The sequence below is a fragment of the Felis catus genome, chromosome C1 (assembly GCF_018350175.1).
Source record: "Felis catus isolate Fca126 chromosome C1, F.catus_Fca126_mat1.0, whole genome shotgun sequence".
Lineage (NCBI taxonomy): Eukaryota > Metazoa > Chordata > Mammalia > Carnivora > Felidae > Felis > Felis catus.
The window spans coordinates 99,547,667-99,569,706 of record NC_058375.1 but is presented as its reverse complement, the minus strand read 5'-3'; the positions used below and the strand labels follow the sequence as shown (position 1 = coordinate 99,569,706).

General features: G+C 52.8%; 2 long non-coding RNA genes across 3 annotated transcripts; one reads left to right on the top strand and one right to left on the bottom strand.

Moving 5' to 3' along the window:
* The first annotated feature begins 6,118 nt into the window (after nt 1-6,118).
* On the top strand, nt 6,119-10,462 carry LOC111561963. Its single transcript, XR_002745034.2, has 3 exons — nt 6,119-8,285; nt 9,388-9,475; nt 9,562-10,462. It is a non-coding gene; the product is annotated as an uncharacterized LOC111561963 (long non-coding RNA).
* A 4,859-nt stretch (nt 10,463-15,321) lies between these two features.
* On the bottom strand, nt 15,322-21,284 carry LOC109502558. 2 transcript variants are annotated; one of them, XR_002161228.3, is made up of 3 exons: nt 19,705-21,284; nt 15,951-16,081; nt 15,322-15,575 (listed from the first exon to the last, which is right to left on the bottom strand). It is a non-coding gene; the product is annotated as an uncharacterized LOC109502558 (long non-coding RNA). The 2 variants fall into 2 exon arrangements; XR_002161227.3 differs by having other exon boundaries at nt 20,080-21,284.
* Between the last annotated feature and the right edge of the window lie 756 nt (nt 21,285-22,040).

Below are 22,040 nucleotides of genomic sequence, written 5' to 3'. Positions count from 1 at the left end.
ACTCCCTCCTGTTGCTAAAAATACTGTAGAGGGTGTGCACACGTGAAAAGAAGCTGGGTGGTCCTCTCGTTGTGGTAAATACTTTTATGAACAGTCATCTGAGTCTCAGAAAAACTGTGAGTTAGGCAGGGTCACCCCATTTTGCAGATAAGGAAACAGGTGTAGTGACATAAAATGATGTGTCCCAAGTTACCTAGCAAATTAGGATATTTAAAGCTGGGCCAGAGTTCTGTCCTGATGCTGGGTCCCCTGTCCCGGGACAGTTTTGTAAGCACCCAGGCTGGCCACCCCAGCCAAGCCTCTTACCCCAGACTCGTTGCCGGTTCAGCAGAATGCTACCTAACATACGGTAAAAAGGACGCAATCCTCCGGGTAATCCTGACCCCCACACTCACAACCCTAGCTATTTCAATCACAGAATAATTGATAGAGTCACATAATCAGAGAGCTGGATGTCACCCACCAAGGCATCTTCGCCCTCGCCAGTTCACAGCGCGTAAGAATTTTCAGTGAAGTTCTGCCTCTCGTAACTGACTCGCCAGGCTGCGTGGCCCTGCGTGTTCTCTCCGTGAAATGCTGGTTGCTGTTCCCTCCCAGGGGGCACACTGAAGCAGGCCAGAGGATGCTCGTGGCTTCCGGGGTGCCACATACACCGTGTCTACCTGTTGACATGAATGTCACCTGCAGGGAGATGAGTTTGTCCCCAAGCCTGTTCTGTGCCAGCCGTACTCCAATGGATGTCACATAAATGGGGGAAACGTGGGTGTGAAACAAAGAATTATTGATTCTGTAAGAACCAAGGTGACAGTTTGGAGAGACCTAATAGAGGAGAGATCCTAAAATGAGGTTATTGTTGAACCGGATGTAGCAAGACAGAGGAAAAGCCTGGAGGCCGAGCATAGTATCTAAAAAGTTCCTCTACTCGACTTGTTTTCAAGTGTCTGAGGTTCTCGCTCTCCTCTACGGAAACGGACGTTAGAAATTGTAGACAATGAATTCAGGGTGTGATTTCTGTACAAGGGCAGGGTAGGGCGGAACTCCAAGAAACAGACATATCCGCAGTGCAGAGACCCTGACTCTATGTCAAACTCTCGGTGAAGGAACGGACGTCTATATGTTTTGGGTTAACAGAAATGTTTAAGATATGTATATGAGATTTAAAATTTCTTCTTACATGTACTCACGCACATACCTTTACGTTAGCGGACAAATGTGATTGCACTACATGTTTTAATTTTTGATGGAATCCTTTTTTTCCCTTTATCTTCGGATTGGGTCCTCCCTCACTTTCTCCCACCCCCCTCTTACCACGTGACTGTCCATCCTCCAAACCAGGATGCCACTGGGGCTGGTCTCTGCCACGTCTCCTCCACGTTCATGGTGTTGGCTCACATACACAATGGGGGCAGAGGGTGGGGAAGGGTGGCGTATTTCTTCTTAAAAGTGGGATGATGTTATGCACAATTCCCTTACCAATTATTCATGGTAATCCCTATGAGTCACCTGTGATAGGTCCAGTTTGTTCTTTATAATGGCTGCAGAATGTTTCCTCACATGTCCTAATAGATCACCCTCTCCCCCTCTGAAGGACATTCGCCTTGTTTCTAGGTTTTGCTTTCCACTCTAAACAGCAACCTAGTATACCTCCCTGTGCGTATGGTCATGCATTCCGGTCCAGTTCAGCCTTGAACAACACGGGTTCGGGCACCGACCCCCACGCAGTCAAAATTCCATGTCTAACCTTTGACTCCAAAAACTTTACTAGTAGCCTACTGTTGACCAGATGCCTTACCGGTAACATAAACAGTCAATGAACATACATTTTGTATGTTACATGCATGATATGCTGTATACTTGTAATAAAGTAAGCTAGAGAAAAATCAAGAAAATCGTAAGGAAGAGAAAATACATTCCTGGTGCTGTGCTGTATTTGTAGAAGAAAATCTGCTTATAAGCGGACACACACTTTTCAAACACGTGTTGTTCAGGGTCAGCTGTGTTTTTATGTCTATGGGGTAGATTCCCAGAAGTGGAACGGATATGTCAAAAGGTATATGTATTTTTAAAAAATTTTTTAGGCTTATTTATTTTTTGAGAGAGTGCAAGCAGTGGAGGGGCAGAGAGAGAGGGAGACACAGACTCTGAAGCAGGCTTCAGGCTCTGAGCTGTCCGCACAGAGCCCGACATGGGGCTTGAACCCACGAACCATGAGATCATGACCTGAGCTGAAGTTGGACACTTAACCGACTGAGTCACCCAGGCCCCCTGTATATGTATTTTTAATTTTAATTTCAGCAGATGTTGCCAGATTGCTTTCCAAAGGCTATGCCACCCGAAGGCAGTGATTAAAGGAAAGTTTTCTTGCATTCCCACTGGAAAGAGGTATCATCAGTCTTAAAATGTTGGTGATCCTGATAGACGCAAAGAAATATCTCATTGCCACTTAAATTGGCATTCCCTGATTGCTAGAGTCTGAAACCTTTTTTTATGTTTTTTGATCATCTGGAGTTGCTCTTTTGTGCGTTGCCTACTTGCATCTTTGCAAATTTTCCTATTTTTTAAAAAAATAATTCATCGCTTCAATTAATTATGCAGCTCGTTCATCAGCTTCCACCCCCTGTGCTGTTAGGACTGAAAATGTTGTATATGTTGATACACTGCTATTGTAAGCCATTTGAAATGAACAGAGGATATGAGGGCTGCAAAGGGCTAGGCAAAACGTATGGGGAAAGAGGTTAGAAAACCAAAAGCAAGAGGAAGGATGAAATAAGAAAGCCGGATTCTTGAGAACATAGAAATGATGTAGCCCCATGGGGCTCAAATTGGTATATGGGGAAAAAAATACAGTGAAGGAGTCAAGACTCAGGCACACATTCACGGGCGCGTGCCTGCACACACACACACACACACACACACACACGGAGACACACGAGCCATTCACTGAACCTTTACCGCGTGCCAGTCACTGTGTTAAGTGCATTGTTTGCTGAATCTCACCCTTCACTAGCAGGTAGATAGTACTATTATTCCCATTAAGCAGATGGAAAAACAGAGGCTCACAGAGGTATAGTAACATGGTTAAGACTGCATTGCTCGTCAAGCGGTAGAAGCGGGATTGGGACCCAGGTCTGCCTGCCCCAAGCCCTAAACTGGGAGATGACCAGCCTGAGAAGTGTGGGTGGACAAGGCTAGCATCAAGGGGCTTGGGTCTAGACCAGGTTTCTAAGCTGGGCCTGGGGAGGGTTTACCCAGCAGGCGGAAAGGAGTCAGAGACGCTGAAGCCTGGGTTGGGTGATTTCTTGAGGAACCAATGTGGTCAGAGGGGGCAGGTTTCAGCCTTGTAGACCGTCGGGGCCCTGCCCCAGGGCAGGGGTGGCTGCCGGGCTCATGTAAGCACCCAGCGGCTGAAGTGACTCACCCAGGCTGATGTCACCCCATATCCTCTGCTGCAATCACAGTGAAGCGAGTGTCATGACCCGTTGGAGGAAGTGCATATTTAAGGGGCTATTATTGCCTCGGCCCCTGGAGAGAATGAACAGCCTTGTTACCCCCCGAGTTTACAAGGGCTTTGCTGCCCAGCCCTCCCCACGTCTCAGCCTCTGGGTGACAAAACGACTGAGGACAAATGACTGGGGAGTCACGTTGGTGAGGCCCCACGAGGGGTGTGAGGGCAGCAGGTGCAGTGAGCACGGGGCCCCCCGAGCTGCAACATAAGGGCAGAATCAGTCACCCTGCACCTCCCAGGGGGAGAGCGAACTCATCCTGAAGCACTGAGGCACCGTATAAATAGCAGCGCTTGCCCTGGGCTGGGTGGCACTGCTAGAAAAGCCTGGACTAACCCGGGGAAGCGGTTGAGAGATCCCCTTTGCCCCCAGGTGGCTGGTGAGGCTTGTTCCCTTCCGCCCAGAGTGGAGGGTGTTCTGAGAACAAGAGGAGGTTAAATGTGACTTATTAATAACAGCGGGGCTTTCCAGAGCACCCCCCGAGCTAGATGCCCTCCCAAAGGGTGGCTCCGCCGGGGCACCCCTCCCTGCGGTGTCTCTGGGAACCTGGGAAGAGGCTATTTGGGACTGGATCCGGCAGACGGAGGCTCGAATCTCGGTTCTTCCGTTTATGAGGGGGAAGCCACCCTCTGGCCTCCAGTTGCGCGTCCGCACAGCGGAAAAGCCCCACCGATTGGTGACACCTGGAAGGCCCCCAGTGGGGGGAGGGGAGAGCTGGGTGGGGACAGATGTTTGTAGGGACCCTGCTGGGTTCTGCATTCCCTCTGTGGAAACCCATCGTGCCCCGTAAGGCGGGCATGGTGACCCTTCGTTTACAAGTGAGGCATCGGTGCTCAGAGGGCGTGAGCCATCTACTTGCGGTCTTGCCCTTTGAACCTGACCCCCACATCTGTGCCCTTTACACGATACGACACCCACAGTCTTCTCAAACCTACAATTATTTTTCCTGCGGACGGACAATAGGAGAATCTCAAGGTACAAAATTGGGATGAGGTGAGTTTCAAGCACAGTCTCATATTCGTTTAATTACCCCGCTGTTCAGTCACCTCGTGGGTGACTCCTGGTCACCACCGTCCTTTCTCTTATCTCGCTCTGCCCGCGCCCCCCAGGCCAAGGTTGGAGAACCATCAACCCGTAAGTACAAGAAGCCTTCGAGGCCATTCCTTCCCGCTCCTCCCTCTGGAGGCGGGGAATGAACTCTGGAACATTAGGGGTCCAATGTCACCCAGAGGAGGCCAGCTATGAGTGCCGGCTGAGCCCCTTCTGGAGCCCCCTCCCCCCCTCAGGACGCACAGTGCCTTCCGTCCCCTCCCCTTACCGCTGTCTCAGAAGCTGACGTCAGAGACACAGCATTAAGGGCGGGGACGGATCCCTGCATGTTCCTTTAAACTGGACAGCTGGTCCACCAGACTTCCATTTTCTTCTTCTGGATCCGGGACACCTGGTTGCTTAACAAATGAGTGTTTCCATAGAAGGTGGAAATAAAAACTCCTTTTGCTAAAAAGACTGGGGAGGAAGGAAGGGTGCGTGCGGCCGGGGGAAACGGGAAGTGCGTTGAGCTCTCTGCCCAGGATGGGGGCCTCCTCCGCCCAGGCCTCCCGCTCCTTCTCCACTCCACTGCCAAGGCCTGCTGCATTCTGGACTTCTAGGTGCCAGCCCCCTCTTCCCACTGTTCCCAGGGCCAGCACCTTCCTACTGAACCTTCTTCCTCCTGTGAGTGTTCCCTCCGGCCCCCTCTGGCTCTCTCCTCCTCCTGCTAATGTTTATTTATTTTTGAGAGAGAGAGAGAGAGAGAGAGAACGAGCAGAGAGACAGGATCCGAAGCAAGCTCTGTACTGACAGCACAGAGCCCAACACGGGGCTCGAACTCACGAACCATGAGATCATGACCTGAGCCAAAGTCGGCCGCTTAACCGACTGAGCCACCCAGGCGCCCCTCCTTATCCTCCTTATACCGAGTTCCTGCATCGTGTACTTTCATGAGGTCTTGAACTTCCTTTTCTTTATTTGAGGCTGTGCTGCAAGAATTTGCCCGGCCACCTGACACATCGGGGTTTAAAGGCCAGTCCTTCCACTGGCTAGCTGTGTGATGCTCGGCAGCTTGGTCTCTGGACCTGTCTCGTCATCTGTAAATGGGGAGAATAATATGTTTGGGGCAGGTCTCGTGTGTGAGAATCAACCAAACAGTGTCCCTAAAGTGTTTTGCACATTGCAAGGGCACCACAGATGGTTCCTCTTCTTCTAGCACATTGATTATCCTGCATTAGGACTCAGCTCCTGCTGAGACCAGCCCCAGTGCCCCGGGGGTCTTCCCCGGGTGGTGCCACGTCAAAGATGTCTTTCTGTGACCCAGAGGTCTGCCCTGGCGCTTGCAGCCCCTCTCTGCCCCTTGCACATGGCAAAGGGATCCTGCTGCAGCCTGAGTCTCCTGCACCACCTGCGTCTGGAGCCAGACTGGGCATGCCTCCAAAGCCATCATAATTTCCAGGGTCCGATTATTCAGTACAGTCCGCAGAGGCCCGCAGAGGCCCCAGAGGAAAGAATGACAGAGTGGAAAGGAAATGTGCCTTGGGAACTTGGGTCCAACTTTCTGCTGTGTCGCTAACCAGCCTTGTGTCCTTGGGCAAGTCATTGAGGTTCTTTCTGATTCACCTAGAATTTCAATTAGAAATTGCTCCCCACCCACCTCCCCCAGCCATGCCTTTCTTCCACAAATATAAATTGGACCTATAGGACCTAGGGATAAGAAAGGGAACAGAAGCAGGTGAAACCCTGCCATGATAGCATCATGGCACCCAGCATCTGATGAGGGTCCAGATGTGTTCATCTGATGAATAAATGCAGACTTCTGCCCCTGAAGAAGGGTTCTTGGTGCTGGAGTCTGACAGTGACCTCGTCAGGGAGGGCAGGGCGTGCTTTTTGATGAGGCTGTGACTGAGCCAAGATTGAAGGACAAAGAGGCAGACACTGGCCACGAGGGATGGAAAGGATCTCCAGGCAGAGGACAGGGCCAGCTGGAGAGACCCAGCAGCAGGAGGGGACAAAGGTGTGGGAGGAATCAGAGGATGGCCACCGGGAAGGGTGACTGCAGAGTTGAGTTTTGCCTTCAGTCTCCTCCGAGCCTCCGAGATGGTTTTAAAAAGAGAGGATGGCCAATCCACAGGCGGCTGGGAGGGCAAAGAGTGAACCTGTCAGCCCCTCATCTCCCCATTCATTTATCAGATGAATGTAACAGTCACCTGGCAAGAGCTTGAAGATTGGGGACATGGCAGAGGATGTTTTGATGAAGGACATTTTGATACACAAAAGGGATGGGGGAAAATCTGGAAAGTGAGGTGACATCTCAGAGTTTGGGCCCAGGGGGGATATTACAGTGGGGCCCCTGGGTCCCTTCTGGGGAGCTCAGGGCACTGGGCACCTGGCATCAGAAGGGGGTCAAGACAGGGGTCCTGAGGAAGAAAGGGAGAGTATTCTGGTATCTTTAACACCAAAGGGATCTTGGTGACTTCATAATCAGGGTCGTGGCTAGCCGTTCCTGAATATATTATGGGTAGAAAAAGGAAAACCTAGTGATTGTTTGGGGCTTTTACTGAGCCAGTGGTGGGTGCCCTCTAAGCCAATGGGAGGAGCCTGTTATCGACAAGGAAAAATGCATATGTCCATAACTGAACTTCAATTCAATATGTGGCTCATAAAGACATTTTCTGTCTATGCAACCTGACCTTCTACTATCTTAGGGAATTAGATCCAGATCTGCCTGCCTGTCTGAGCACAGCAGTTAATTGCATGGGGTAGACGCTGTCAGACCACAGGCAAATCGCTTAGGGATGGTGAATCCCAGTTTCTGCATTATGAGTTGGGAATAATGATATCTACTTCACTGGGTCAGACGGGAGAATGTATGTAGCATGTTCAGCACGGTGTCTGGTCCTGTGGCAGCAGGTGTTGTTACGGCAATTATTCCGTATGTGTGATGTAGCTGTAAAGCTTCTATAGGGCTAGGAAGGCAATGTAATCAATAGCAAGGCGGGCGGTAAGAGACAATAGGGGGTGGTGGGGAGTGTAGCAAACTGGAGAACCCTTGCCTGTCTAAAGGGGGCAGCAAGTCCTCAGCCTCAGCCATTGGCTGTGGCACAAGGACTCAGAACAAACGTGGCCTGACCTTCCCAGAAACGCTGGGAATCCTAGTTTATGACTTTGGTGTTCAATTCAAATAAAAAAAAAAAAAACTCACAAACAATAACCACCGACATAGCTAACAACATTATGGGACGCACAGAACAGGTCCTGGAGCAGTGCTGGACTGCAGGAAGTTAAAACAAAGTTCCAGAAAGGCCAGCGGTCCTCAGGAGTCCGATTTGCCCCACAGAGAAGACTCAAAAAGCACCTGAAGGGCCACGAAGGCAGCCCGAAGTCACTGCTCCTCACCCGTTAGGGGACACGGCAGCATCGTTAAACATGCGTGCACCAGCCTCCCTCGGGGAGGATTTTGAGGAGGACAGCTCTCATTGACCTGCACGTACTGGGGCAGTTGCTCAATGACGGTCCCAGCGGTTTACACTCCCAGCCCAAGAAGCGAGCTCCTGGGGAACCCGGAGGGTGTTTCTGGAGTTGCTCTAGGAGGCTGCAATACCGCCGATGTCCACTGGGGGTCTCTCTCGCACCACTGATGGCATCACCACCCCCAGGTCTAGCTGGGGCGGGGTTACTGCTGGGGAAGCAAGGTCAGGCCCAGCCTCTGTGGAAGGATTGCCGTGCCCTTCACGGTGATGTGACTGCCTGGTAAGTGTTTACAGAAGCCAAACTTGGATTTTAAGGGACAGCTCTCCTGCCAGCCAGGCAGCCTGTCTCAGTAGTCTTTCCTGTGCGAGGAAAAGTCCTTGGAGACGTTCTCTGCACACGAGGATCTCGTTATGATCTTAAGAGTTTCTGTGTAGGTCGGCTCTGTTGCCCTCATGGCCAGCCTCTCTCAGACGCTGGCACTGAGGAACCTGCCGCCCCCTTCCCTGATAGAGCTGAATAAGAAGTATATTCCTGGGGCACCTGGGTGGCTTAGTCAGGGGTCCGACTCTTCATTTCAGCTCAGGTATTGATCTCGTGGTTCATGGGTTTGAGCCCCGTGTCAGGCTCTGTGCTAACAGCAGGGAACCTGCTGGAGATCCTCTCTCCCTCTCTCTCTGCCCCTCCCCTACTCACGCGCGCGCTCTCTCTCTCTCTCTCTCTCTCTCTCAAGATAAATAAATCAGCTTTAAAAAAAGAAGAAGAAGAAGAAGTATATTCCGGGCTTCAGGGATTGTGCTGTTGGGGGTAGTTTTATCTGGTCAAAACTCCCTAGCTGAGAGGTCAGAGATCTGGGTTTAGCTTCCAGTTCTGCCATTTATTAGCCATAGGGCCTGTTTCCTTATCTGTAAAACGGGCCTAACATTGATCTGGAAAAACCGTTTCAGGTGTTAAATAGCAGTGCATGTGAAACATTTTAAAAACTGAAATACGTGTGACTCATTTACGTGGTCGCTGTAGGGTGAGGTGCCAGCTAATGTTTCCTGTAAAGTGCCACGTTGTAAATATTTCAGGCTTTGTTGGTTTTATCGTCTCCGTTACAGCAACTCAATTCTGCTGTCGCAGCCCCAGACGATACGGAGAGAAACTAGTGGGGCCGAGTTTCAACAAAACTTCATTTTACAAAAACAGGCAGTGGGCTGGATCTGGCCCGCGGGCTGTACTTTGCCCACCCGTACCGCCTGGCTTTGTACGGCCTGTGAGCTAAGAATGGTTTTTATATTTCTAAAGGGTCTTAATGCACCAACAAAGAAAGATAGGTGACAAAGGCCAGACTGTTGGTGGCTCCCAAAGACCACAGCATTTGCCATCTGGTTCTTTACAGAAGTTGGATGCATCCTGCTCTCGAACATCTCGGGCACGGTTAGCCCAGGAGACAGCAGCTCGTCCCTGAGTGTGGGGTGGCCTGGCTGGTAAGTCATAACACAACAGGCAGGAAACCGGGTGGCCCCTGGGACCATCAGTCTCACAAGGTGCGGGACAGAGGTTCTCTTTTCAGGTGCCTATTTTGGATGGCCCGTTTGAAAGAGGATCAGAAAGGATTTCATCTGAAAAGGAATCAAGTGCAAATCAAGTGCTTTCACTTCCTGAATTGTTTCCAGCGCACAAGGTTGTTCTGAACGTGGGCCCTGAGTCATGGGGGAGCCCAGGATGTCTGCCCACCTGGGGAGCCAGGGGATCTGACACAGAGGCCAGAGAAGGGGTGCTGTCAGGCCAGAGACTGGCTTAGAAGCAACATGCTTCTTCCTTGTTCTGGGTTCAGTCATACAAATGAGCAGAGGCAGCAGCCTCCGGGCCCAGAGAAACAGTCCACAGAGACAAGAGAGAGAACGCTGGGCTGGGGGACGCGTGTTGCGCCCGTTAAAGCGATGCCTTCTACGGAGAAGGCCGGGAAGCCTGGACCCTTGGGAGCAGCCGTGTTGGGGCACTGGGCGGGGGAAAGCGGGGGATGTGTCACAGTGCTTATTGGTCTGTTTTTGCTCCTCTCCCCTGCCCCCCATTCCTCCCACTGCCCCCGAGACAAGATGCTGTTAGGAAAATAGGGGCTGCTTGGCCCCACCGAACCCTCTCGTCTACCATCAGGAAAATGGTGGCTCTCCCAGTATCGTTATGGTCCCGCTCAGCCCCCGGGGCTCGGGACAGGGTCTCCCTTCATCTTCTCGGGTCCTTTTATGGCAGCTCTGGGTCTCCCAAGGAATGGCGCTGGAAAGAAGACTTTTGTCTTTTTTGTACTGCTTTTCCTGACTAAATATCATAGTCATTGCAGAAAATTTGGCAAACAGAGACACGAGTAAAAAGGAAATGTACAAGGGGCGCCTGGGTGGTTCAGTCGGTTGAGCATCCGACTTCAGCTCAGGTCACAATCTCACAGATCGTGAGTTTGAGCCCCGCATCGGGCTCTGGGCTGACAGCTTGGAGCCTGGAGCCTGCTTCAGATTCTGTGTCTCCCTCTCTTTCTGCCCCTCTCCTGCTCATGGTTAGTCTCTCTCTCTCTCTCTCTCTGCCCCTCCCCCACTTGTGCTGTCTCTCTCTCTCTCTCTCTCTCTTGAAAATTAAAAAAAAAATGTACAGAATGATTTTAGTCTGAAAACCAAATTAATTCAGGAAACAATTACTTTATTGAGCACCTAGTATGTGCCAGGCGCTGTTCTTGGTGCTGGGGATGCTGCATGAACAAAGAAACGTCCTTGGCCTCTCGGAGTGTCTATTCTAGTAGAAGAGATGGTGAGTAGAGCAGGGGAAGGGCCACCTTTATTGATATGGGGCCAGAAAACGAGGAAGCAACATGGTGGGTATTAGAGGAAGAGGGTGTCAGGCAGAAGGAATGGAAGTGTGGCAGGAACCTGCCTGGTGTGTTCAGGGGTGTGAGGGAGGCCAGCATGGCTGCAGCAGGTGAGCAAAGAGGGTATGGAAGGAGAGGAGGCAGGGACAGCTGGCCGAAGACACGTGGGGACTTGTCGATCGTGGTGAGGGCTTCAGATTACTACTGAATGAGACAGAAATCCAACGTAGGCTCTTGATCAGCAGAGCAACCGACCGGCCTTATGCTTTGAGATAATCACTCTGGACGCTGGATGGAAAGCAGGCGGGGCCTGGGGGTTGGCATGGGTGGGAGCTGGGATACCAGTTAGGTTACTGCGGTAATGCAGGGGAGAGAGTCTTCCTTGACCCCCCCCTGGAGCCCCTGGCTGGGGCTGGAAATCCCACTCACGAAGGCCAATCAACAGCAGAAAAGCCTGCACAAGAGAACGCGGACCCAAAGCGGGGACCGGATCAGGAGGCTTTAGGCAAAGAAACGATCCAGTTTGAAGAACTGGCACGGCACGGGGTCAGGGCCACGGGCAGCGAGTTTATTTCTACAGCCTTCTCAGCTCCCAGTTCCCTGTCACCAGTGACGTCTTCCTGCCTTTGGGTGCCTTTCACATGGGAGATTTTATCTCCTGGTTTCAGGACAAAAAGAGTCAGGGAGGCCTTGTGGCCTCAGCTGTTTCTTAGGTGCCTCGAATTAAAACAGTATGCCACGGTGTTGAGTCTTGGGGCAACGTGTTCCGCTCCCCTTCGATAGTAATACAAGGCTGTAACAGTGGAGGGAGCTGCCCTGGGGGAGGCCTGGAGCCTCTCCCCTGGGGTTCCTGCTGCTTCTTCTCAGTGGCCTCTTGGAGAGTCCACTCTGGAACCCCAAGATGCCTGGCTGCACAGTTTGAAAACCGCTGGAAGGGAAGGTCCCTAAGGGCACCTCTGGCTCCGGGCTCCCGGGCTCCCGGGCTCCCGTGGCCCTGCGGGCCAGGCTGTTGGAGGCCCAGACCTGATTGATTCCATGAGAGGCAGCCTGGCTTCCATTTTCCAGGCCTCTGAAAATGCCGACTTGGAAACCGGACGGGGTTTTCGGGGTCCAGAAAGGGGAGGGATTTTGAAAATTAACTCAACTCCCGGGTGCAGAACGTGGCCAGCCAGCCCTGCATAGGAATTGTAAGGAGGAGTAAAACGAAGCATTTGCCCCAAGGAACCCACCGGCTGGCCCAGGAGCTAGGAGGTCATACCAATGACAAAAGGGGTCTGTGACCCCCTGGCCCTGACTTGCTTCCATATGCTCTGGGCCCGTGGTTCCCAAACCGGGTGGGCCATGAGGGCACCTGGGAAGCTTTAGACCACCCAGGCTTCCAGAGGGTTTTCTCGTAGATCCCTCAGTCTCCTCCCTAGTCTCTCAGAACGTCTCTGGGCTGAGCTAGTGGTCTGTGAAACCACTTAGCACCCTGAAATGTCCTAAGGACACCACCAACATGGAGGGCGATGTTCTCACAGAGCCCCACAGATCTCACAGAGGGGGAGCCCTCACCAGAGAGAAACAACTTAGGAGGCGAGGCTGGCTGAACAGGTGGGACCTGAAAGTCCATGCCGGAACCTGAAGAAAATTGGACATTTCCAAACAGAAAGAGAGAGAGAGAGAGAGAGAGAGAGAGAGAGAGAAGAAAGGGGGAGGGGAGGAGAGAGTGTATCCTCTGTGAGTGAATGGTAATTTTCTCACAGTTGCCGGGAAGAAAGAAAAACAACAACAACGGCGAAAAACACATCAACAAAACCAGACTGAGAGCCGCCAACTAAAAAGATTTCTCTGAGTCAGACTTCTTTCCTGGAAGCTGTGAACTTTATCCTCCGGCAGCCATTAATCTAATATTAAGGCCCTTAACCTTCTTAATTGTTCTCTTTCAGCATCGGCTGGTTTCATATTAACCTTTCAGTCTTTCCCATAATGCAGTTACCTCCAACTCCAGCCAGCCCTGATCCAGGGGCGGCCGCTGGCCCAGTGCCTCCCTCTCCCGGGCTCCATGGCCTTGTCCTTATCCCTCTGCGGCCTGCCCGCTTTGCTCCCTGATGTGCCCGGAAGGCCCCCAACGACCCTAGTGTGTGGGCCGCCCAGCCTGAGTTCGAGTTCCGGCCTCTCCTCTGAGCAGCGTGTCTGTTTTGAGGGGGGCCTCGACTCCTTGGGTAATTGCTGAGTAAGTGGGAGCATTGGGGACGGTGGGGAGGGTCTTCTGTCCCACAGGAGAGGCCACTGGGGCCCTTTCTCGTCTACAGTCAGGGCAGAGCTACAAAGAACCTTGACATTCACTTTCCAAACCCTTATTTTGGGGGGCACAGAGGCCCCTCCTTGAGGTGGGGCTACAGAGTTCATTCAGAATCGGAAGAGGTGAGACCCCGGGAGGGGACTTCCCTCTGCCTCGCCAAACCCGCTCTGGGCAGGACGAGGACTAGTCGAGGCTGTCTTCCCAACGTGTCCCCGGAGGGGCGAGGCTGGGGCAAAGCAGATTCTTCAAGGCCTGTCCCCGCCAGAGGCCCTTCTCCCAGCTACAGTGGACCAGAGCTGACTCTTCCCTGGCCCTCCTGCCTGGGGGGCTGGGCTCCAGGCTTGGGGTTCGTCTTGGGCTTTGGCCTGGTGAGGACACCCTCGGGCATCAGGATGGGAAAAGGCAAGCCCCTCCCTCATGCAGGTCTTTTCCTGTCACTGGGCATGTGAGCCCACTGCTGTCCCCACACCAGAACCGCTCTCTATTTTGTCGTGCTCTCCAGGCACTGCGCCCCTTTCACGAGTGAACGGAGCCCTGGGCTCAGTGTGGGGGGAGTTGAGCTCTCTGCCCCTGGGCCCCTGGTATCCTCTGGGCAGCTCTGCCTGGGGAGGGCGTTCTTCCAGACCTTCTCCAATGTCGATTCCACCCTGGAGACACCTTGACTTCAGCCCCTTTCTTCCCCGAGTGGGATGCCTCTCTCAGTGTAGTCTCACCTCAGGGGACTGGAGGACAGATCCCAGGGAACGGTGGCTAGGCCACCAAAACCCAACATTGCTTCCTTCTCCATGGGGTCCCGCTCAGCTCTGTTTGCCTACAACCACACACAGTGAGGGGGTGTCCCCCAGTGCTGCACCCCCAGGTTCCAGATACAGGGAAGGCCCCCAACCCACACCTTGTGTTGGTAGGCTTAACCTTGGCCTCAAAAGCACTCTGGAAGAGATCTAGTTTCTCCCAGCCACAAGTAGCTGCCATTAGGTTGGGCAGTCATGCACAGCCCTTCACGTGAAAATACGGAGGCCATGTTAGCCTACGGGGGTCATGGGCCCTCCCTGGAGGTACATATTTCCCTAGATTTGTCCCAGCTGACAGGCAAGGGGGGCGAAGAAAACACAAAAACAAAACAAAACAAAAATAAAAACCACTTTGAAACATACACACTGTTTGATAACTATAACAATTAAACACTTCTAAATAACAAAGCACTCTCTTCTCATTTTTCTCTTATCATCGGAGGGTTATTTTATACAACTGGAGCTTTAGAGTTTTTTTCCTTTTAGTGCATTGGCACAGGTTCAAAATGATATCCAGAGCTGTCCAATTTGCCTATCGCCCCAGACTTACTGATCTCAAGAAGTGAGACTAAGTTTAGCTGGACAGGCTGGGGGCTGAGTCGGGCATCTCAGCGCCGGGGAGCAGCGTCCACCAGGGACCTGTGGTCAGGGGAGCCCAACCCGGGATCTGCATGAGGGACAACGAGCTGGCCCAGCTGTGCTCTCGTGGGGCCTGGGATACTGTCAGGAAGATACAGTAAACGAGCCTGATTAAGGGGGAAACAAACATCACAAGGAGAGAAACAAAGCAAGTGATTCCACTCAAATGAATTAAGAGCAAACTCATGAAGCATGGGGTGGGTGTGGGTTTGACTGGAGAAAGGATTGGGGGTGGGTGTGGTTAACCCAGGAGGCAAGCTCTACACCGGAGGTGGAGGCAGCTGAGAGAAAGTAGGGGAAGGTCTCCATATTTGGGTGGGGCCATTAGTGGTGGCGGGCAGGGGTGTGGATAAGTGAGGTCTCTCTTTCCCTCCCTCTCTCTCTCTCTCTTACACAACACACACACACACACACACACACACACACACACATACAGTTTTGAGGAAAAGGAGCAGAGGGACCAAGCTGGCCCAGAGAAACCAGTCAGTACTCTAAAAAGTCAGACTCACGATATTGCAACACCTCCTCTCGCCCCCATCACCCCTGCCCGTCTCGAGTTCAGGCCTGCTGCCTGGGGTGGTACAGTCATTTCCATAGCAACCAACTGTTCTGTCTCAGAGACATGACTCTGACTCCAGGTGGGTTACGAATAGAAGGCACACACGAAACTGCAACGCGATAGAGATCTCGTTGCCCAGCAAGCGCCCCTGCTAATAAAGAAAAGGTACAGACTGGAAGATAAATGGAACAGGGATGAGCAAGGACTACATTTGGCATGAGGCACCGGCTGTTTGCTGAACACAACAGTAGCCATCTAGTACGTTTGACAAGAATGATGCCGGCAAGCACAGCCAGGACAGCCTCCGTCAGCCAGCAGGCTGAGGGCCATCGCAGGGACGAGCATGCACAATGCTGGGTTCGTAGCTGGAAAGGGGATGCCTTTGACGTGTCCTCTCTATCTTGCACATAGTCCAGATGCTTGCTGCACGGCGGCACCTCACAGGATCCCAGCTCTCCTGCGTGTGCAGGCGTGTGTGCGTGAATTCTCTCAAGGAGGACTCATCCACGCTCCTTAGGAGTTAGTAACCCAAGCCCAAGCCTTACTAATTAGAAACAACTGGAGGAAGAGTAAGTCTGAGTTACCAGGTATCTCAGGAGAGAAGCATCATATTGTTCTGAAGGCGTGACCGACACAGTGCCTTTGTCAGGCAGTCAGGCCAGCCTGAGTCTGCTCTTTACAGCCCTGCATGGCCGAGGGCAAGCCCCTTGCCTGTCCTGGTCCTCATCTTGTAGAGGAGGCGGACGGACTTCATGACCTCCAGATGCAATGCTTCCTCTAGTCCTTGTTCTCAAGTTCTGTCTAGTGCAGAGGCTGGCTCTCAGTGACTCACCTGTAAACATCAGGTTGATTGGATGTGCTGAGTGTTTTCATAGAGCGGAATCAAGACCATGTGCTCATCTGCCATTCGTCTCTGCCTTCAGTTAACATCGATTACTATGTGGCAGTCACAGGGCCAGGCATCTGGAATCAAGGTAAGAAGTGATGGTGGCTTGGGGCCCTCTCAGCTGCCTGGGGAGACGAGCAGGCCATGCTCAGACCCATGGGGTGCAGGCTGGCATCCACCTGCGGACAAGCACACCCAGGTCTGGGGGAAGGTGGCTCTGGAGGCACCTGCAGAGCTTTCTCCACACCCTGGGCGTGGCGGGAGGCAGCCTTGGGGAGGAAGGCAAGCTGCCTAGAGGGGCCGTGCTGGGGAGACCCCCAAATGACCCAGAGACCGCAGGGTGGCAAGATGGATGAAGTCGAGAGCAAACAGGCCATGCCAATGTGGGTGCCCGGACATCTTCGTTCTTCTCAAAGAAGTGGAAACAGACCACTCAGAGAGGAAAGGCAGTAAGTTAAGGGAAAAGAGTGAGATCTGGGCAGATGTGTCCCTCCAGGAAATTCGAGGTGTTGCGGGTGGCCAACAGGGTTAGGCCATCATCACTAAGGCCCTGGGGAGGTGCTGGGAGTGAGGACCCAGACTTGGGAAAAGATTAAGGGAACAGGTAAGGCTGCCAGAAGGCCTCCTGGGCACAGCAGGCAGGGTGTTCTCTCCCCTGCCAGCACTGACAGAGGGGTGGCTGAAGGCATGAATTTAGTGCAGGGCAATGGTTGTCTCCCTTGAAACCCACAGAAAGATGGGGGGAGCATTACAGAGTGAGGTGCAATGGCGAGCCTTGACCAGGGAGAGAGAGCAACCACCCGTCTGAGTTTTCCACGCTTCTCTACTAAAAAGAATCAGAGACTCACAGAGCTGTTCCCTGAAAATCCATCAGCTAATCATTCAGTACGTGTTCACCAGCTAGTGCTTGGTATTATTTGTTATGTGACGCATTCTTGGGGCTCGAGACGTCGTCGTCCGTGCCCTCGAGTTACTGTACCGCTGGAAGTTTACATGTGCACCTGCGAGTCTGTGTGGGCTAAGCTATATTCTGTGAGGGCTAAGCAAGGGCACAGAAAGAGTCATGCGAGAGAAAAAGGGATCTCCTGGGATTGCCTGCTTAGGAAGTCTTCACAGGAAAATGGCTATTGCGAAGGCGTTGAAGGGTGTCTAGATGGAGAGGACGAAGTGAGAACACAGGATGTGTTTAGGGAGGCTGGAGAGAGACCAAGCTTGCAGAAGCATCCTGCCACCAGCTGCCACCAGGTGGCGCTGGTCTCAGAGGGAGGGGCGCCAGCGTGGGAAGGGGGACATTTGCTGACGTTGGATGTACACTTCAGGTTTGAGACCTGGGTGATAGCTGGCTGGGCCTGGCCAAACTCCTTAAATTCCACGTGCCTAAGTTTCCTCTTCTGTAAATTGGGAAAGGGAATAATGTTTATCTCCAAGTCGGGAGACCGGAACTGACACCGACAGTGGGCAAAGCACCCAGTACTTAGTGGGTCTCAGGAATGCTGGTCCCTTCCCCTCCTGGCCTGTAGAGAAGGCCGAATTTGAGACTGAAGGGGAGTAAATATTCCAGAAGTCCTCCGACTGCCCTTGCAGGGGTAAATACACAGATTGATCAGTGGGGAAAAAATGTTCTCTTGCAGCCTGTGGGGTGAGTTGACCATGCATGCTTGTCTCCGGATGTTTGACTTCCTGAATCTTCCCCGAACAATGCCATCTCTGTCATGGCACCGCTGGCAAGCAGTCCCATGAGAGCCAGGTTCTTGTCACATGTCCTTTTCCTGGAGTGAGTCACTAGAGAATTGGACTGTCGTTGTAACCTTCACCAGCTCAGGGAGGTGAAATGGGTGGGAATGAACACAAACACAGTACAACTTGGTGCTTAATGTTCCTTTCCATCAACATTTTGCCCTGGGGCCTTAACCTTGCCACTCAAAAAAAAAAAAAAAAAAAAAAAAAAAGGCAGGGTCGCATAATGAAGGAGATAAACTGAGTGACCCCCTTGTAATCCACAAACAAAGGGCCTTTCAGTAGCCCGAGGTCCGAAGTCTTATCTATTGCAATAAAACCTGGCCGGTTCCACACTGGAGGGAGAGTGGGTGATCCCAGTGAGACATCTCAGCCCCAGCACAAGATCAGAAGAGGCATGTTGATACTTCCCCAAGGGAAAAAGGTGACAACGAACAGAGACGGGGACAATCGAAATAACTGCTGGGATGACGTCTAGAATTTAAACTTTGAAAATCGAATGCAGGTCTTTCCCTGTTTGGCGGTATAAACATAAAGTCATTTCAAGATGGCAAGCTTAAAGCAAACACACAAATCTACGTGCAACCTCCATGACCCTCGTGTTTCCCCAAACGCGATGTCAGCTTGGGAGCGATGGGGTGTTTAACCCGCGCCGCTCGCGGGGCGGGGCAGGAAAACAGCAGGCTGGGAGTCAGGACAGTCTCCGTGCCACCCTCCACTCTGGCCATGTGACCTTGGGCAGACCCTCCCCCCCTCCCCTTGCTTGTCTGGGACTGAGGTTCCTCAGCCGAACATGGATGGTTTGTCTAGATAATTTAAAGTTTCCTTTAAACACCCTCCCCCACCCACTCAGAGGCTTTGGTTTTCATGGCTACTCGTACTTTGAGCTTTAACAAAAAAAGGAAAGGGGCCTGGCCTCTATCCTTACCAGTCCCGTGTATCACCCCGCAAACACAAGCCCAGTAGGGCAGAAGGGGCTCCTCCTTCATGGAAGCTCTGGACCTACATTTGTATACTGCAGCGGAGCCCAAATATTTGCTCCCAGGGTGGGGGGTCAACGGTCACCCGGCTTTCTGACTTGCTGAAGGCTCACAGATCATCCCGTGAGCTGTTCAAATTCACATCCGGCTCCCGTGGGACACTAGCTCAACTCTGCAAGTCAGTCTACAAACATCAGTGTCGCTGCCATAGCAGGTGCTAATGCTAGTCGCTGTCGGGAGAACCAAGATGAGCAAAGCAAGCACGGCCCCAACCCCGCGGAAGGTGACATCCTAGCAGGTGCTTGTGTCCAAGCCCAACGGAAGCACACAGCACTGTGACAACACTTGAGGAGTGGTGGGGGTGGGGGGTGATAAGAGCAGTCCCAGCTGGGGTCAGGCTTCCTGGAGGAGGAAGACTCTGACCTGAGATCTACAAGAGGGGCAGGACGGGGACCGCCTGAGGCCGGAAGAGCATGCCAACTGATGCAAGTGTGCGAGTAAACACAGTGGCTGAGGAGCACAAGTCCTCAGGAACAGCAAACAGCCCTGTCTTGCTGGAGCTTCAAGCATACGAGGGAGATGAGCTTAGACACCCAGGCAAAGGCCGATTCATAGAAAGTCTGTAGAACGCCAAGGAATTTGAACTTTGGGATGGGACATGGGACATCATGGGCATTCTTGAGCAGGGATGTGCCTTGGTGAGACTTGTACCCAGGAGAGGAATCTGCCAGCGGAATGGACTGAAAGGGGAGCCAGATGGGGGCAGAAGGAACAACGAGGGGATTATTTTGATAACCCGGATCGGTGGGTGTAGCCGTCTGAGCTGCAGTGAGACCAGGGTTGGAAAGGAGGGAGACTGTGGAAAGGTGCCGTAGAGGCAAGGAGTGGGACTCTGTGCCTGATGGGATGTGGGGGTCAAAGTCACACTGAGGCAGAGAGAATGCTGCAGGGGAAATCCAGCCACCTGCCCAGCCTGGACTCACGTGACAGATCATCCCGGGGGCGTGGAGGGTCAGCCCGAAGTGCCCGGAGGTCAAGAATCGAACAGCTTCAGGAAGGCGACTACGGTGGCAGTGACTGTGGGCTCTCCCTCCACTGTTTTACCAACAGCGCCCCTCATTTTCAGCCAGACGCATGCCTCCTACCCCCACTCTGAACAAAGACGCTCTCTAACTCTCTTAGCCCTAATAATCCGTCAGTCATGCATCACATGACTTCATCTGGTTAGTCAATTTGTAATCAGAAGTGTCAGACTCTTGGGAAATAGTTTTCCTGCTGGTTAGAAGGCAATACGACTTTAAGAGGATTTAGGTCTTGTAGTTACAATCAGATTTGAGTCCTGCCTTTTCTGTACTTACATAGTGGATATCTTTTGTGCGTGCGTCCGACTTATTTATTTTGTAATTGGAAGTTTGTACCTCCTAATCCCCATATTCGGGTATGGGGATCATCCACCTACTGGACACCTTAGCCGGCCAGGAACTCCTCTCCAGAACACCTTTGGCTTCTGCGGGTGTCTACCACTCACATCCTTAACGCTTGTGCATTCAGGGAGTCACCGTATGACTCTCTGTGTTCCAGGGGATACATTGTTCGTTGTGCTGATCGCAGGGGACAGGCACACGTGAGGAGCCCAGAGGAAGCTCAGGTCAAAGCGTAGCTGCTGGGGAGGACAGAGGAGCCAATCCCCGCCTCCCAGCCCTGGGAAGGGCACCTAAAGGTGAAACTGGTCTTAGGAGGAAGATAGGAAGATCAGCTCCCTCCCTGCTGAGGTTGTGGGGTTCTAATCAATAACTGGTCGCGGTTAACATAGATGGAGCGCTTCCTCTGTGCCGGGCAACGCTCTAAGATTTAAATGCATCGCCTGATGATTCCATTGGAGACAGATGGTACTATTAACCGCACCTGCAGACAGGGAAACTGGGCATTGAGATGTGAGGCTCGCGGTCACACAGTTTAGCGAGCCCAAGAGCTGTCGCCCGAACCCAGCTGTTTCTGATGCAGGGCCCCTGACCTGGGGTATCGGCTGTTCTAGGGGGGGTTAAAAAAACTTCTTCCCCACAAACTCCCTTTTCCAGGAATGTATCTCTTCTCGGTGACATCGATTCCATCCTTGGTGGTTTGTCTGAGAAAATCCCTGCTCGCAGGCTACCTTCCCCGTCCCGGGTTACCGTATTTGGAGTTAGAGAGGGGCTTTCCGCGGGGAGCGGTGGGATGGAGAGACCCCTAGTTTGTAACATTTGCCAAATGTCCGTGGTGAAAATGCTCCCACCGTGACCTATCTGAAGCTGTCATTGCGGCTTGTAAGAGCCCTGAATATATAATAATCGGCTCTCATCAGTCGGTTCCAGCCCAGCACTGGGGCCCGGAGGATTGCATTAGAGCTAAAAGGGTCCTCCTGCTAGCTGGGCATTTGAGGAACACAGGTGGCATCAAGGGCAGGCCCTGGAAACTTCTGGTGCTCTTCCAGGTGGGCCTTTGAGGGGGTCCCCGCCTGCTCCCCACTAGAGGTCTGGCCCAGGGCGCTCTGGGAGGCAGGGCTGGGGCCTGTGCTCCGGGCGGTCGGGGGGGCTCACCCGTCACTATGGGTCCCGAGGCCCCGCCCACCCCTCACCACCTGAAAACAGCTCCTGCGGCCAGCAGGTGGCAGCACGCTCGCGTTCAACACCCGCGGCTGAGCAAAGTGAGGGGCCTTTGTTCTGGGCCAGAGGCGGTGTCACGAAGAGAAAGGCCCAGAGGGGCAAGCTAATCGGCCTGTCCTCAGCTGACCCGCGCCTACAGAGCCAGTGGACGAGCTCCCGCAGCTTGATCTAATGAAAGCAACCTTAGCAAACAAGAGACAGCCGTCCCAGCTCCTGCCCGCCCGCCCACCCTCAGGGCTTAGGCCCCGCCTGGGGCGGCACCGCGCAAACAGGCACCCGGGCCTTTCAAGAACCGAGCCGAGTGCCAAGGATGTGTTTCCAGTTCGGAGAAGGGAAGCTCTTTACTCCTCCCTGCTACCCCTACCCACAAGCCTGCGCTGCTCCTTATTTTGTTGACTGGATTCTACTGGAGGGTCAGCCCCTACTGGGATAGTGGGAGTTCTAAGGGGCTTACCTGGGATCATCCTGGCTATAGCATTGAGAGCCCCAGGTCCTGGGAACCCCCAGTCCTGGGAGCCATCTACTATCCTCATAGTCGGAGTGGCCTCCTGGCACACAGTAGGCGCTTTCTGCGTGGATGCTGCTGATGGCGGTGCTGAAGGAGGGGGTTGGGGGGGGGGCAAGCACAAGTCACGTGAGATCACAGGCCTGACCAAATCCAACAGGCAGGATTGGAT